At 36.2% G+C, this 15,382-nt stretch overlaps 1 protein-coding gene across 2 annotated transcripts in view; it reads right to left on the reverse strand.

Moving 5' to 3' along the window:
• The window catches only part of LOC137615157 (phospholipid-transporting ATPase ABCA3-like), a 503,547-nt gene that overhangs the window by 286,841 nt on the left and 201,324 nt on the right, over nt 1-15,382 (reverse strand). The window lies entirely within an intron of this gene.

The following is a 15,382-nucleotide window of genomic DNA, read 5'->3' on the forward strand; positions in this document are numbered from 1 at the left end:
CTATTGTGTCAAACTGTTAACCTCTATTGTGTCGAACTGTTAATCTCTCTATTGGTCGAACTGTTAATCTCTCTATTGGTCGAACTGTTAATCTTTCTATTGTGTCGAACTGTTAATCTCTCTATTGTGTCGAACTGTTAATCTCTCTCTTGGTCGAACTGTTGATCCCTCTTATTGTGTCGAATAGTTAATATCTCTTTATGTGTCGAACTGTTAATCTCTCTATTGTGTCAAACTGTCAATCTCTCTATAGTGTCGAACTGTCAATCTCTCTCGTGTGTCGAACTGTTAATCTCTCTATTGGTCGAACTATTGATCTCTCTTATTGTGTCGAATAGTTAATCTCTCTATTGTGTCGAACTGTTAATCTATCTATTGTGTTGAACTATTGATCTCTTATTGTGTGGAACTGTTAATCTCTCTATTGGTCGAGCTGTAGATCTTTCTAATTGTGTCGAATAGTTAATCTCTCTATTGGTCGAACTGTTGATCTCTCTTATTGTGTCGAACTGTTAATCTGTCTATTAGTCGAACTGTTGATCTCTATCGGTCGAACTGTTGATCTCTCTATTGGTCGAACTGTTAATCTCTCTATTGTGTTGAACTGTTAATTTCTCTATTGTGTCGAACTGTTAATTTCTCTATTGTGTCGAACTATTGATCTCTCTTGTGTCAAATAGTTAATCTCTCTATTGTGTCGAACTATTGAGCTCTTATTGTGTCGAACTATTGATCTCTCTATTTGTCGAACTGTTGATCTCTCTTATTGTGTCGAACTGTTGATCTCTCTTATTGTGTCGAACTGTTGATCTCTCTTATTGTGTCGAATAGTTAATCTCTCATTATTTCGAATAGTTAATCTCTCTTATTGTGTCGGATTGTTAATCTCTCTATTGTGTCGTAAGTTCTCCAAGCAACTCTCTTATCTCCGTCTCCCATCTTCTGATCATTTTGGATCTTTGCCAACTCCTTAATGGAACACAAACTAACTTCTTTTTTTCTGTTGGTAATTGATTACTCGAGATGTGTTGTGATAAAACTACTGCTTTTATTTGATAAGGGAGTTATTTTTCTTGCTTGAGGGTACATTCGAGCACACTATTGTCTTATTTCCCTTCCTTTTATTTTGTTACAAACTTCATAGTTTATATATGAAATTATTATAGTATGGTTACTGTTCCTGAAATATTTTAATTGTTAATTACTTCTTTTATTTCCTTGTTTCCTTTCCTCACTAGGCTGTTTTTCATGTTGGAGCCCCTGGGCTTATAGCATCCTGCTTTTCCAACTATGGTTGTAGCTTATCTAGTAATAATAATATGGTATGGCATGAATAGCTTATTTGTTCAACAAATGTAATGTTCCTTGTAACATTTGGTCTTGAATATTTCTGTATGTTGATATTGGTACAAAATTAGCATAGCTTTGTAATATCTCTTGGAGTGCTATTAGATTCCCTTATTCTATTTATATTTCATTTTCGTCTGAAGTTAGAAATTCTGAGTGTCCCATTAGTAATGAATACGACTCGTTTAAAAAGGTCGTACTCTGGGAAGACAATTCTTTTTCTGATAAATGAAAACTGACTTGAATGTGTAACGTGCAGTTTCTCTCTCTCTCTCTCTCTCTCTCTCTCTCTCTCTCTCTCTCTCTCTCTCTCTCTCTCTCTCTCTCTCTCTCTCTCTGGCAATTTCTTTACTTACAAAATAGCAAATGCCTGGAATAGACTTACATCGGGTGTAGTAAACAGTAACACAGTTAACGAGTTCAAGAATAAGTTAGAAAAGATCATAAGAACTCTCTTAAATGCTTAAACTAAATTGCTCTACCAAAGAGCAAATGGAGTCTCCGCGAATAGACTGTAACTCTCTCTCTCTCTCTCTCTCTCTCTCTCTCTCTCTCTCTCTCTCTCTCTCTCTCTCTCTCTCTCCAGCATCTGATCAACCATTTCGAATTCGAAAATAACCCCTATTATTATCATTAAATGCTAAGCTACAACCCTAATTGGAAAAGCAGGATGCCATAAGCCCAGGGGCTCCAACAGGGAAAATAGCCCAGTGAGGAAAGGAAATAAGGAAAAATAACATTTTAAGAATAGTAACATTAAAATGAATATTTCCTATTTAAGCTATAAAAACTTTAACACAACAAGAGGAAGAGAAATTAGATAGAATAGTGTCCGCGTGTACTTTTCCTAATTTCAATAACAATAAGCTTTCATACTGATTAGCTAGCATCTGATTCACCTTTAAAGTAAAAAAAAAAAATTTATAGATATATTTATTGTAGAAATTTTATATTGCACGATCATACCATTATCTTTGGCAGTTTCCTCATCATCATCATGATCATTTTATCTTTCGATTGGTTTTCCGAGTTTTATCATCTAGCGATCTCAACTTTTTTTCTTATTTTTTTTTATTTGACGTTTTTGTAGCTAATAATTATATAATCTTTTATGTTGTCTTTTGATATCTCTGATAGTTCCAGTCATAAATTCCAAAACATTAGCAATATTAATCCAAATGATTAATATCTTAACATATTAAAAATGAAGGGATGTACCCTCACTAACAGAAACCTCCTGTTAAGAAAGGATTAAGCTGTGGCATGCAGTGGGTGGTGTCTTGAGATCGGTTGCTATTGGCTGCAAAGCACAAAATGGCGGCCAAGGGTGCCACATGTGGAGTTATGATCGATCCAAGCCACCCAACGTCCAGCCAAGCTCTTTACCTTCAAGCAATTGCGATGTAGCTCCAGGCATTTTGCTGTGACAGGTGACACACCTTGTAAATGGAGTGCCACGCATGTATTTAGGCTGATTACTACATCCTGGATTATTACCTCAGCCTAGGATGTTGTATTTTTGAGTCTGTTTATTTATTTAGTAGTGTGTGTGTGTGTGTGTGTGCGTGGACAGGATTGTCAAAACTACTTTACGGATTTTGACGAAATTATCACCACAGATAAGATAGACGACCCCATTTAAATTTTGGAGATGATCCGGATTTTTACGAATTTTTCACCACACAAATCTTAGACCATGAACAACTCCATTAACTATTACAGATGATCCGGTACTGGATCGGGTTTCTAGATCCGTTTGCATTTTTCCCCAGTTTTGAAGATTGTCAAAACAAATTGACACATTGTATTCCCACCAAATTTTAACAAATCATAGATATTATGTATCAGAAGAAACCATGAAACTTTGGAGGTGATAAGGATCAAGATCACGATTCTGGATCAACATTGGCCTTTTCACCATCTACTGTACTGTCAGCATATGAAAAGTGGGAGGCGAAGTCCGTAGATTTTAGTTAAATGTTGGCAATATTCATTAGCGGAGGGGTGATATATTTGATAGCTCTTGTTTATTCTGCTTCGCATACCAATAGGTTACTGTTGTCTGTCTGGCTAGATTTCATGTTTCACAAGGTCCTTTTGAAGTTTGCCATTCTTGTCTTTGAGATTTCCCCGTTTAGCGAATTCTTCTAAAAAATGGTTCGCTGTAACCTTGTTTGGCATCTTGGAAATTAATATTATAATAGTTTTTCTACTTTCAGTGTTATGACATTTATTGGAATAAAGTATTTCACATCACTTTTATGATTTTCGTAGGCTCCTAACATGATTGAATTTAAGTTGGTTAGTTGCAATAGATATTTCATAAATGAGTTCTACTGAAATATTTCATAGACTAATACCACTGAGATATTTCATAAACTAGTACCACTGAGATATTTCATAAACTAAGACAGAGATATTTCATAAACTGAACTACTGAGATATTTCATAAACTGTTCCACTGAGATATTTCATAAACTACCACTGAAATATTTCTTATATAACTTCCACATCTATTTACTTACACAATATGTATTCCAGCCAAACCTTTGTCCTCAGTTAATCAAAATAACAACTGAAAGTTAGCGCGTAAGTAGCTTGGTGGAACGCACGACTCTATCCTATTTAGAGGGGAAGTATGCGTAATAAAAGGGAGGGAGGAACAATATTGAAGGTTTATGGAAGATCCCTGTGGAGTCTTCCACCTTTTATAGGCCTACCTGTTGTTCAGATCTCTCTCTCTCTCTCTCTCTCTCTCTCTCTCTCTCTGGTATTAAGATGCATCCATCCATTTGACTACTCAAGGGACAAAGCCTTCTCTCTCTCTCTCTCTCTCTCTCTCTCTCTCTCTCTCTCTCTCTCTCTCTCTCTCTCTCTCTCTCTCGTTGCTGGCTTATAGAGTTTGTGCTTTATCTCAGTGTTCAAATATACATAGAATTTGCCACATTTTATGACTAACTATATATGACTTGGGATCTTGGAATATCTATAAACAATAGCACTTTATTTCTCCTCTTGCTATTATGTACATATATTCCAGAGTATATGTTAGGGCAAATAACGTGGGTTTTAAGCACTCATTTAAAAAAACATTAAGGGTTTTTAGCTTAACATTTCACTAGACTGTAACTCCAACTCCACTGGAATCTCAATTTGCATGATTAATTTGAAAATTTATGCAACTCATTATATATACTATTTTTACTTTTGATGGGTTTGTATTTCTGGGATTTGCATTTCTGGCCAGGCCAAATGATGTCCATAATATTTACTCTAACGTAAGGGTATGTTGGGGCAATAAACAATATTCACATCTCTAATCAGATTAAATATATTCGTTAATGAACTTTGCATTTGCTAGACTTTTCAACATTTTTACCTGATAGCAGCTAGGGTAACAATGCTATATATAAAACTTTACTATTAAACAAAAATAGGTATTTTTACCTAGGAATCTATGAAAACGTTATTATTATTATTATTATTATTATTATTATTATTATTATTATTATTATTATTATTATTATTATTATTATTATTATTATTATTATACCCTGTTTTGTAAAATTAGATTAAAATAAGATTATGATGCAATTTCAGAAATCCATTGCAGTTTCATAATGCATTTTTCGTGAACGTTGTAATGGTAGTCACATTTTTTTCCATTTTTTTTAAAAGTATTTATTTTCTAACCATTGTAATGGTAAGATAATTTTTTATATTTTTTAATTATTTTTTTAAATAATTTTTTTTTTCATATTTTTAAAAAAATATTTTTGTCTCTGAACGTTGTAATGGTAACAGTGATTCATCTGGTATTTTCCTTCGCATTATGATTCAAATCAAAATCCCCCCCCACCCCCTAAATCCTGTTTACACATTGCTTTGGTTTCAATCGAACAAAGCCACAGTAAATCTCTTGAAACGAGATTAAACTCTCTCTCTCTCTCTCTCTCTCTCTCTCTCTCTCTCTCTCTCTGTAAAACAAAAAGTTGAACAAAAGACACCTTTCTCCTTTCTCCTTCCTTTGTTCTCTTCCTTTTCCTTAATTTTTTCCTTTTTCCTTCTTTTTTTCTCCATTTTCCTTCATCTTTTTCTCCTTTTTCCTTCCTCTTTCTCCTCCTTTTTCCTTCCTATTTTCTCCCTATTCCTTCCTCTTTTTCTCCTTATTCCTTCCTTTTTTCTCTCCTTTTTCCTCCCCCCCTTTTCCTTCCTCTTTTTTTGTCCTTTGTCCTTCCCCCTTTTTTTTCCTTCCCCCTTTTTTTCCTTCCCCCTTTTTTTCCTAGTAAAACAAAAAAGTTAAACAAAGGAAAGACACTTTTCCAGAGTACCGCAAGGTCAGGAGAAATCAGATAAGATTAACTAGATTCCCCTCTCGAAGGAGAGAGAGAGAGAGAGAGAGAGAGAGAGAGAGATATGGCTTTTTAGGAAATTGAATCACTCCAACACCGTGGCCTTTTGCGTTCTTACCCACGGTGATGTTGCCAGGTTTTTCAAATGGGAAAAGGCTATCGTCTGATCAACTGCAGCTTTAAAAGGCCAACCTAATAGTAGAAAAAGGCCGAAAATATAGAATTTAAGGCTAACCAATTTAAAAAAAGGCCAAATTTAGGTATCTAGCACGAAAAAGGGCCAGATTTGGAGGGTTTTTTGTTTTGGCACGAAAAAAGGCCAAACTGGCAACTCTGACCCGCGGTGATGTTGACATGTTCGTTATGAACTGTGAGAAAACTTGATTTTTTATATTGGAAATGTGACATTTGTATGTTCAGTTCATTTCTACTTTTCCATTTGGTTTCTTAACATTTCACTGGTGGTAATCGAAGGTTTCGTTCACCTCGTTAAAGAAAATCTTATTTGTAAAGACAAGACTCCCATTCTACGGATTGTCTTAGATTTGTAAAGACAAGATTCCCATTTTACGGATTGTCTTAGATTTGTAAAGACACGACTCCCATTCTACGGATTGTCTTAGCCGTATTTCACTTACTTAAGATGCAGAAGACTTTCTGCTATTCGAAATTGCGATTAGATATATATAATTAACCATTATAGTATTTACTTTGAAAAAAAAAAATAGGTAGATAGTAATAAGAAAGATCCTAAAACACTGGTCCTGTGTTTTTTTATCTTTTAGATTAGAAGTTACGTGGCTACTGTTTTTTTTCTGAAGTAATATTTCTAATCAGTATCATTGGGTTTTTATTATATTTGCATTTAAGCACTTTTTATTTCTTCCATTTTTTTTAGATAAGATCTTAAGATAGTGTGAGTACTTGAAAATCAGTCCTGTTTAGATTGGTATAAGAGTAAAGAACAGTATTTTATTCCATGTCTTCCAAGTCTTTTGTTTTCTTTACATATTGAATGTATAATATTAGGATCCACAAGTTAATGACTATAAAGGCTTTGATTCTTTTCTTATTTATTTTACTCTGTTCCCCTATTGGGAAAAAGGGCCTGGTGAAGTTATGGAGCCTTTTTAAGGTTTAAAGGCCGCTCATGAATGGCAGGGTCAAAGGACAGTGACATTGCCCTATCGAACAGGACAATGCCCTAGAGACTGACCATATAATGATCAATGCCCAAGCCCCCTCTCCACCCAAGCTAGGATCAAGGAATGCCAGGCAGTGGCTGCTGATGACTCAGCAGATAGACCTAGGCTCCTCCAAAACAACTATTCTTAGCTCACAAGGATGGGGAGGTTACAGCGACCAAAGAAACCAAGTTTGAGCGGGACTCGGACCCCAGTCTGGCGTTCACCTGTCAGGGACGTTACCACATCGGTCACCACCTTGCTGTTGTGCCATTTTAACTCTAGAAGTATAGTTTCTCCTTTGATTCAAGGAAAGAAGTAAAATGTGTATCATCACCACCCTCATCATCTCTGAGTTTATTTTTGGAAACACACTATCGACCCACGTTAGCTCCTTCAAGCTCTTTCCTTTAAACTTCATATGCGCGATAGTCTTCTTGGAAAGTAACTTAAAAATTCTCTCGTGAAATGTATCATAGATTTTCTAATATATAACTTATAATTACGCCAGGAAATTCCACATAGCGTAACGTAATTATTCACTTTTACATCTGTTTATAGCAGACTTAGTTCAAAGCTATTAAATAGTATTAGGCAAATATATTGGTCATTTTAAATTTGTGTTTAATATATTTGTTATTGTTAATAATAATGCTTAAAAGATGAACTTGGGTCTAAGTATATGCTAGTAGTATAGTAAATGTCATTACTTTGTACTAAATACTAAATAGAAAAAGTATTTCTTCATAAGGGACATCTTGTCTGTAAATTACCCATATGTTATTCTAATTGACTAAATTAGTCTCTCTCTCTCTCTCTCTCTCTCTCTCTCTCTCTCTCTCCTCTCTCTCTCTCTCTCTCTCTCTCTCTCGTTTTCGTTTGATGAAACATATTTTCTTGATAATTTCTTACTCGTTTAGAACACCCAACTCTCTCTCTCTCTCTCTCTCTCTCTCTCTCTCTCTCTCCTCTCTCTCTCTCTCTCTCTCTCTCTCGCTCCTATTCTTTCTTTTTTTGCCTTTTCTCTCCCCCTCAGTGTCCCGAAGCCCTAAGACTGTCGTAATCCGCAGTGACACCGCATCGCAACCAGCCCAGATTTTCCTTAATGCGTCGCCCGACATGACATAAACAGCATCCTTATTTGACAATTTGAAAGGCTTCATAAAGAAAAGGGTTATTGTTTACATTGAGCAACTTGTGCTTTTTATTAACGATTGTTATGATTTTTTTCTGAATGTGGAAATTGTCTTTATCGTTAAGAGTGGTTTTAGATTTTGACCGATTTCAAAAGATCTTATTCCAATTTCTCTTGAAAACTTGGATATCTGGCATGTTTAGATTTTAATTTAGGAGTTTCTAAAAATGCAAAGTTTTGCAACTATTTAAAAGATAAAAAGCCACGATTTTTGGTTCGTAACAATAGATAAATTATGAACTTAATTCACTAGGCTTAACTAGAATACAACCAATGACTAATTTTTATAAAGTTTTAACCTCAAAGTAGAATCTTCGTCTATTTCAAAGTCGGAATTAATCTAGAGAGTAAAGCTTTGAAAAGAATGAGCGCCTTTATTACTAATATCAGTTTTGAAAGTTTTCTAAAAGATAATTTAAAATAGAATACAGAAGGCTGTAAGCCCAAGGGCTCCAGTAGGAATAAATGGCCGAGCGGGGAAAGAAAATAAAGAAATAAACAAACTACAAATGAACAACTGAAATGAAATGTTTTAAAGAAAAATATTAAAATAGACTTTCCATATATAAACTATCAAAACTTCAATAAAAGAAGAGAAATATGATAGTATGCCCGAGTGTGGCCTCAAAAACGAGGACAATCTCTGAATTTGGACCAGTTGCAATGCACTGTGGTAGCGAATCTATTTACCTATAATTTCAGCGGAAATAGGACAATCGCCTGATTGCAAGCACCTGTAATTTTCCCTCGATATGCAAGGCGATAGTTGCACGCAATGGTTCATCAGCGTTGCCTGCCATTGTTCGCAAATCCATTTGTCTGATTGGTGCTGACATTGCAGGGGTTATCCGTGACACGCTAGAGTCACGAAAGATTTTTTTTTTTTTTTTCATATTTTTATACTTTGCGTATTTTCTAATCAGTTGCTCATCATGAGGTGGGATCTTTAGAAATGCTTTTTACTGTATATTGTACAATGCAAATATTTAGATATGCACACGCACCCCTCCCCCCCCCTCGCCAGGGTATGACTACAATCTCTCTCCTCCAAGGACGGGGAGAGCTTGGCGTGACCGGAAATGTGTGTATATCTATCTATCTATCTATCTATCTATCGGTCGGTTTGTCGATCTATCTATATATATCTTGTGCGTGTGAATATTTTTATAGGCACCCAAACGCTTGCTTTTTATTATTATTATTATTATTATTATTATTATTATTATTATTATTATAAGCTAACTTATAACCCTAATTGGAAAAGCAAGATGCTTTAAGCCCAAGGGCTCAACAGGGAAAATAGCCCAGTGAGGAAAGGAAACAAGGAAAATAAAATATTCGAAGAAGAGTAACATTAAAATAAATATCTCTTATATAAACTATAAAAACTTAACAAAACAAGAGGAAGAGAAATAAAATAGAATAGTGTGCTCGAGTGTACCCTCAAGCAAGAGAACTCTAACCCAAGGCAGTGGAAGACCATGGTACAGAGGCTATGGCACTACCCAAGACTAGAGAACAATGGTTTGATTTTGGAGTGTCCTCCTCCTAGAAGAGCTGCTTACCATAGCTAAAGAGTCTATTCCACCCTTACCTAGAGAAAAGTGGCCACTGAACAATTAAAGTACAGTAACCCAAAGTGAAGAAGAATTGTTTGGTAATCTGTGTTGTCAGTTGTATGAGGACAGGGGAGATAAAGTAAAGAATAGGCCAGACTTCAGTGTGTATATGTAGGCAAAGGGAAAATTAATCGTAATCAGAAAGAAGTATCTCAATGGGTGGCTGGTTGGACAACCTACTACTTGTATGTAAGGTTTATTAACACTGGATTATTACCAGGAAATTTCTAAAACAAAAGTTATCACCTGTTTTCCCAAGTGTAAATTTTATTCAGTTTCAGTTAACTAACGCTATCATGAAGATTCAATAAATAAACAATCATGTGTTACAGTATTATGATTATTATTATTACTAGCCAAGCTACAACCCTAGTTGGAAAAGCATGATGCTATAAGCCCAAGGGCTCCAACAGGGAAAAATAGCCCAGTGAGGAAAGGAAATAAGGAAATAAATAAATGATGAGAATAAATTAACAATATATTCTAAAAAACAGTAACAGCGTCAAAACAGATATGTCCTATATAAACTATTAACAACGTCAAAAACAGATATGTCATATATAAACAATAAAAAGACTCATGTCAGCCTGGTCAACATAAAAAACATTTGCTCCTACTTTGAACTTTGATAGATTCTTGTCTTTCAATCATTCAGATACACGATTTCCTCTCTACCTTTTACCAGACGTGCATTCCGAACTAAAGTCATTATGACGACTCGCCGCCAGTGCTCCTGGATAATAGATATCAAATCGTATGAAGTCGGAAGTTTTAATCACAATCCGTCTGTGTTTTCTCCCTGGTGGAAATTCTAGCTTGGCAGACGTTTTTAAACTGTAATGAGATCCAGAATAGGGTGGGTGGTTCCTAAATGTCAGTAGCCAATTACTGGAGTCTAATGAAATCGTTTTGTAGAACAAAGGTACAAGTCCGCATATCTGCATTGTTTAATTTCAAAGGTTGGCTCTAACGTAACTGGGGCCAAAAAAGTAATAGACTTAAAGGAAAACCTCTTGTTTTTTTTTTTTTTTTGTTTTTTTTTTTGGTAGTTTATTATTATTATTATTATTATTATTATTATTATTATTGTTGTGTTATTATTATTATTATTATTATTATTATTATTATTAAATTATTTTGTCTTTATTGGTTATTGCATTACAGTGATTTTTCTTTCAAAGATATTTTCTTTGAAACTTGTGATAGTTACCATGCAGATTTTTTTTAGATTGCCTTTTTTTTAATCTTTTTCTATTCTTATTATCATTAAGTACTTTGTTAATTGCATGATCTAGACACTTGCTGATTGTTAACAAGGACTAATAAGTTTTCTGTACGTGCTAAAGTGATTATTTGACTTAATATTGCTTTACAAAAATCATATAGGAATCTGACCTGTTGTAGTCACTAGAAATTTACTGCATATTGTTTTATAAAAACATTAAAATTATCAAATGTTTTTATAAAACAATTCTTCTTCTTCTTCTTTGTCTACATATCGTCAAAGAAGTAGAAGATTTTTTTTTTATATAAAACAATTCTTCTTCTTTTGAAAAGATGTAGACAAAAGAAGAAAAAGAAGAATTGTTTTATGAAAACATTTGATAATCTTAGCTGTTATAATCTGAACTCTAGCAGATTGTTATCGTGGCTAACAACTTAGATATAGATTTTAAAGAGGTGATTTGACTTAATATTGCTTTATAAAAAGAATCTAAGCTGTTATTATACTTTGTTTTATAAAAAGCATTTGATAATCTTAACTGTTATAATCTGGACTCTAGGGAATTATTATCAGGCTGACAACTTATTTATAGCTCCTAAAGTGGCGATTTGGCTTAATATTGCTTTATAAAAAGCATATAGTAATATAAGCTATTATTGTACTTGCCAGACATTAACTTAATATTATTTTATAAAATGCATTTGATAATCTTAACTGTAATTGTAATCCCCACAGCTATTAAAACCCGGCATTTTTTAATCCTTTGTTTTGCGCAAGCTACTTTTAACATTCACTGTTTATTTAGATGATCCGTCACTCTCTCGGACGTGCATCATTAAGCCACAATCGAATTCTCATTGAGGGGACGTCGTATCATTAAAGGTGTTACGCTTCCGGGACTCTCGTCTATATTTTATGCACAACAGAGTGCCATTCTGGCGTGGGAAAACGAACATGTGGGAGACGAAAGGTTGGTGTGGGGGTGTGGGGAGGGAAAATCGGTATTGACCCATAGAATTGACCACACAAGATTTCTTGAGGATTGTAATAGACTTGTGTTACGTGGGCTTATGTTGCAGTGGTGATGTTCGATTTAGAAAGAGCAGTGATGTTTCTGAGTAAGATATGTACGCCAAATAGGTTGTGTGGGCGTGAGGGAGGAAAATCGGTATTGACCCATAGAATTGACCACACAAGATGATGTTGAGGATGTAACAGTCTTATGTTACTTAGGCTTATGTTGCAGTGATGATGTTCGATTTAGAAAGAGCAGTAATGTTTCTGAGTAAGATATGAATGGCTCATGTGCAATCAATTTGATTTTGAATTTAAATACATAGTAAAGACACATATATGAGGACGTATTTTAACGATAGATATATTTTCATGACTTGAATTACATAGTTTCTCTGGTTTCCGTAATGTGTAATAATTCATTTGCCAGAATATTAATCATTTTAGGCTTCCTTGTTATGACTAGCAATTACTTCGTGTAATAGGCTAATGTATATCTACTTGTGTAATTCCAATCACATATTTATAGTAAGGTGATAAGTTTCCTATGTAGTAGCCTCCTGACTAGTACAGTGGTAACGCGTTCGCCTAGCATTCGCAAGGCAGCAGATCTATCCCCGCCCAGGACCGTGAGTTTAAGCTGTTTACTGGGGAGGCCATTGTCTGAAGGTTATCTCCTGGCTAGTGCAGTGCTAACGTGTTTGCCTAGTATTCGCATGGCAGCAGATCGATCCCAGCTCAGGACCGTGAGTTTAAGCTGTTTACTGGGGAGGCCATTGTCTGAAGGTTATCTCCTGGCTAGTGCAGTGCTAACGTGTTTGCCTAGTATTCGCATGGCAGCAGATCTATCCCCGCCCAGGACCGTGAGTTTAAGCTGTTTACTGGGGAGGCCATTGTCTGAAGGTTATCTCCTGGCTAGTGCAGTGCTAACGTGTTTGCCTAGTATTCGCATGGCAGCAGATCGATCCCAGCTCAGGACCGTGAGTTTAAGCTGTTTACTGGGGAGGCCATTGTCTGAAGGTTATCTCCTGGCTAGTGCAGTGCTAACGTGTTTGCCTAGTATTCGCATGGCAGCAGATCTATCCCCGCCCAGGACCGTGAGTTTAAGCTGTTTACTGGGGAGGCCATTGTCTGAAGGTTATCTCCTGGCTAGTGCAGTGCTAACGTGTTTGCCTAGTATTCGCATGGCAGCAGATCGATCCCAGCTCAGGACCGTGAGTTTAAGCTGTTTACTGGGGAGGCCATTGTCTGAAGGTTATCTCCTGGCTAGTGCAGTGCTAACGTGTTTGCCTAGTATTCGCATGGCAGCAGATCGATCCCAGCTCAGGACCGTGAGTTTAAGCTGTTTACTGGGGAGGCCATTGTCTGAAGGTTATCTCCTGGCTAGTGCAGTGCTAACGTGTTTGCCTAGTATTCGCATGGCAGCAGATCTATCCCCGCCCAGGACCGTGAGTTTAAGCTGTTTACTGGGGAGGCCATTGTCTGAAGGTTATCTCCTGGCTAGTGCAGTGCTAACGTGTTTGCCTAGTATTCGCATGGCAGCAGATCGATCCCAGCTCAGGACCGTGAGTTTAAGCTGTTTACTGAGGAGGCCACTACTGTGGTTGGGCAACACAGTGGGGGGGTTGGGGTTGCCCGGCTGACGTTCTGGTGAGCATCTATTCTCATGAAACTGAAACCTGACAACTTTAACTTTATACTGTTAATACCCAATATAATGAAAATTTCGCAAGCTATGGATCAAATCATCATTCAATATTCATCTTAGTATTGTTCAGTTATTCATTAATCTTTTAAGGTAAAACAGACGCATGTTTAATTCAAATGTTATAGGAAAAGGTTGCAGTTGGATACCAATCATTCAAACTTGTCAGTTCCACTGAATAAATAAAATGGTTAATAATCCATTGTTGTTCGGAGTTATCAAGTCAATAATGTTTTCATTTCCGATAAAAGTAGGGTTGTGGTGACCTATGTGGTAACGTCCCTGACTGGTGATCATCAGACTGGGGTTCGAGTCCCGCTCAAACTCGATAGTTTCTTTGGTCCCTGCAGCCTCACCATCCTTGTGAGCTAAGGATGTGGTGTTTAGGGGAGCCTATAGGTTTGTCTGCTGAGTCATCAGCAGCCATTGCCTGACTCTAGTTGGCCCTAGCTTGGATGGAGGGGGGGGGGGGGGGGCTTGGGCGCTGATTATAAGTATATATGGTCTCTCTCTCGGGCATTGTCCTACTCGATAGGGCAATGTCACTGACCCTTGTCTCTGCCATTCATGAGTGGCCTTTAAACCTTTTAGAAACATCTGGTGGTTTGTTTAAAAATAAAATTTTTTTTCTTTTTTTTAATGGCTTTCAGTGATGTAGAAGAAAATAAAGATATTAAGATTGGTTTGTCGAAATTTAAAGAAAATATCTTTTAGCATACTATAAAATATTTTTTTTCTATTCTTTTTTATGATAGAATTATAAATTCTTTATTACTACGAGGTTACACTTAATGATACTGACGTGTGCTACAGTAAAACTGGATTTATTAAATAACCTTATTGTATTTTGATAGAAAATATTATTATTAGAATTTGAGCTTAATAATAGTCATCTGCTGGAGTATAAAAGCTGAAAATTCCTCTGGTAAACTAAAAGAAAAAAAAGGTTTAAAGGCCACTCATGAATGGCAGAGGCAAGGGACAGTAACATTGCCCTAGCAAGCAGGACAATACCCTATGACCAGTGCCCAAGCCTCCTCTCCACCCAAGCTAGGGACCAGGGAGGGCTAGGCAATGGCTGCTGATGATTCAGAAGATAGACCTATAGGCTCCCCCAAACCCCCCCCCCCCAACCTTAGCTCACAAGGATGGTAAGGTTGCAGACGCTAAAGGCACTAACGAGTCGAAGCGGGACTCTAACCCCCGATTGACAAACACTAGGCAGAGACGTTACCAATCAGGCCACAACAACCCTAATATTTTATTCTATAAATTAGAAACTTCAGGATTTCTTTTTTAAATGTCGTTAACAACTTTCTTTAGACCTTTTTCGTTGAACAAACTGTTTTTTCTGAGCTTACAGATTTTGACAATGCTTTGAGATACAGTTCTTTATTGATATTCCAGTGTTAAAAAAAAAATCCAGGTCTGAAAAAAAATGGCATGGTCATATAACACATTTACTTATTAGCCATTTATGTTGACTATTGGTAAGATAGCTTTTACTAAATGGAAAGATTATCTCATATTAGGATATGGAGTTTGGGGGAGAATATAGGTCATTATGGTGTCATCAGAAGCCATTGCCTGACCATACCTGGTCCTTGCTTGGGTGAAGAGGGGCTTGGACACTGGTATGTGCGTTTCTTTTTTTTCCTCGACTAACTGGCCTATTTTTCCCTGTTGGAGCCCTTGGGTTTATAGCATCTTGCTTTTCCAACTTGGGTTGTAACTTAGCTTA

The sequence above is a fragment of the Palaemon carinicauda genome, chromosome 21, assembly GCF_036898095.1.
Source record: "Palaemon carinicauda isolate YSFRI2023 chromosome 21, ASM3689809v2, whole genome shotgun sequence".
Taxonomy (NCBI): Eukaryota; Metazoa; Arthropoda; class Malacostraca; order Decapoda; family Palaemonidae; genus Palaemon; species Palaemon carinicauda.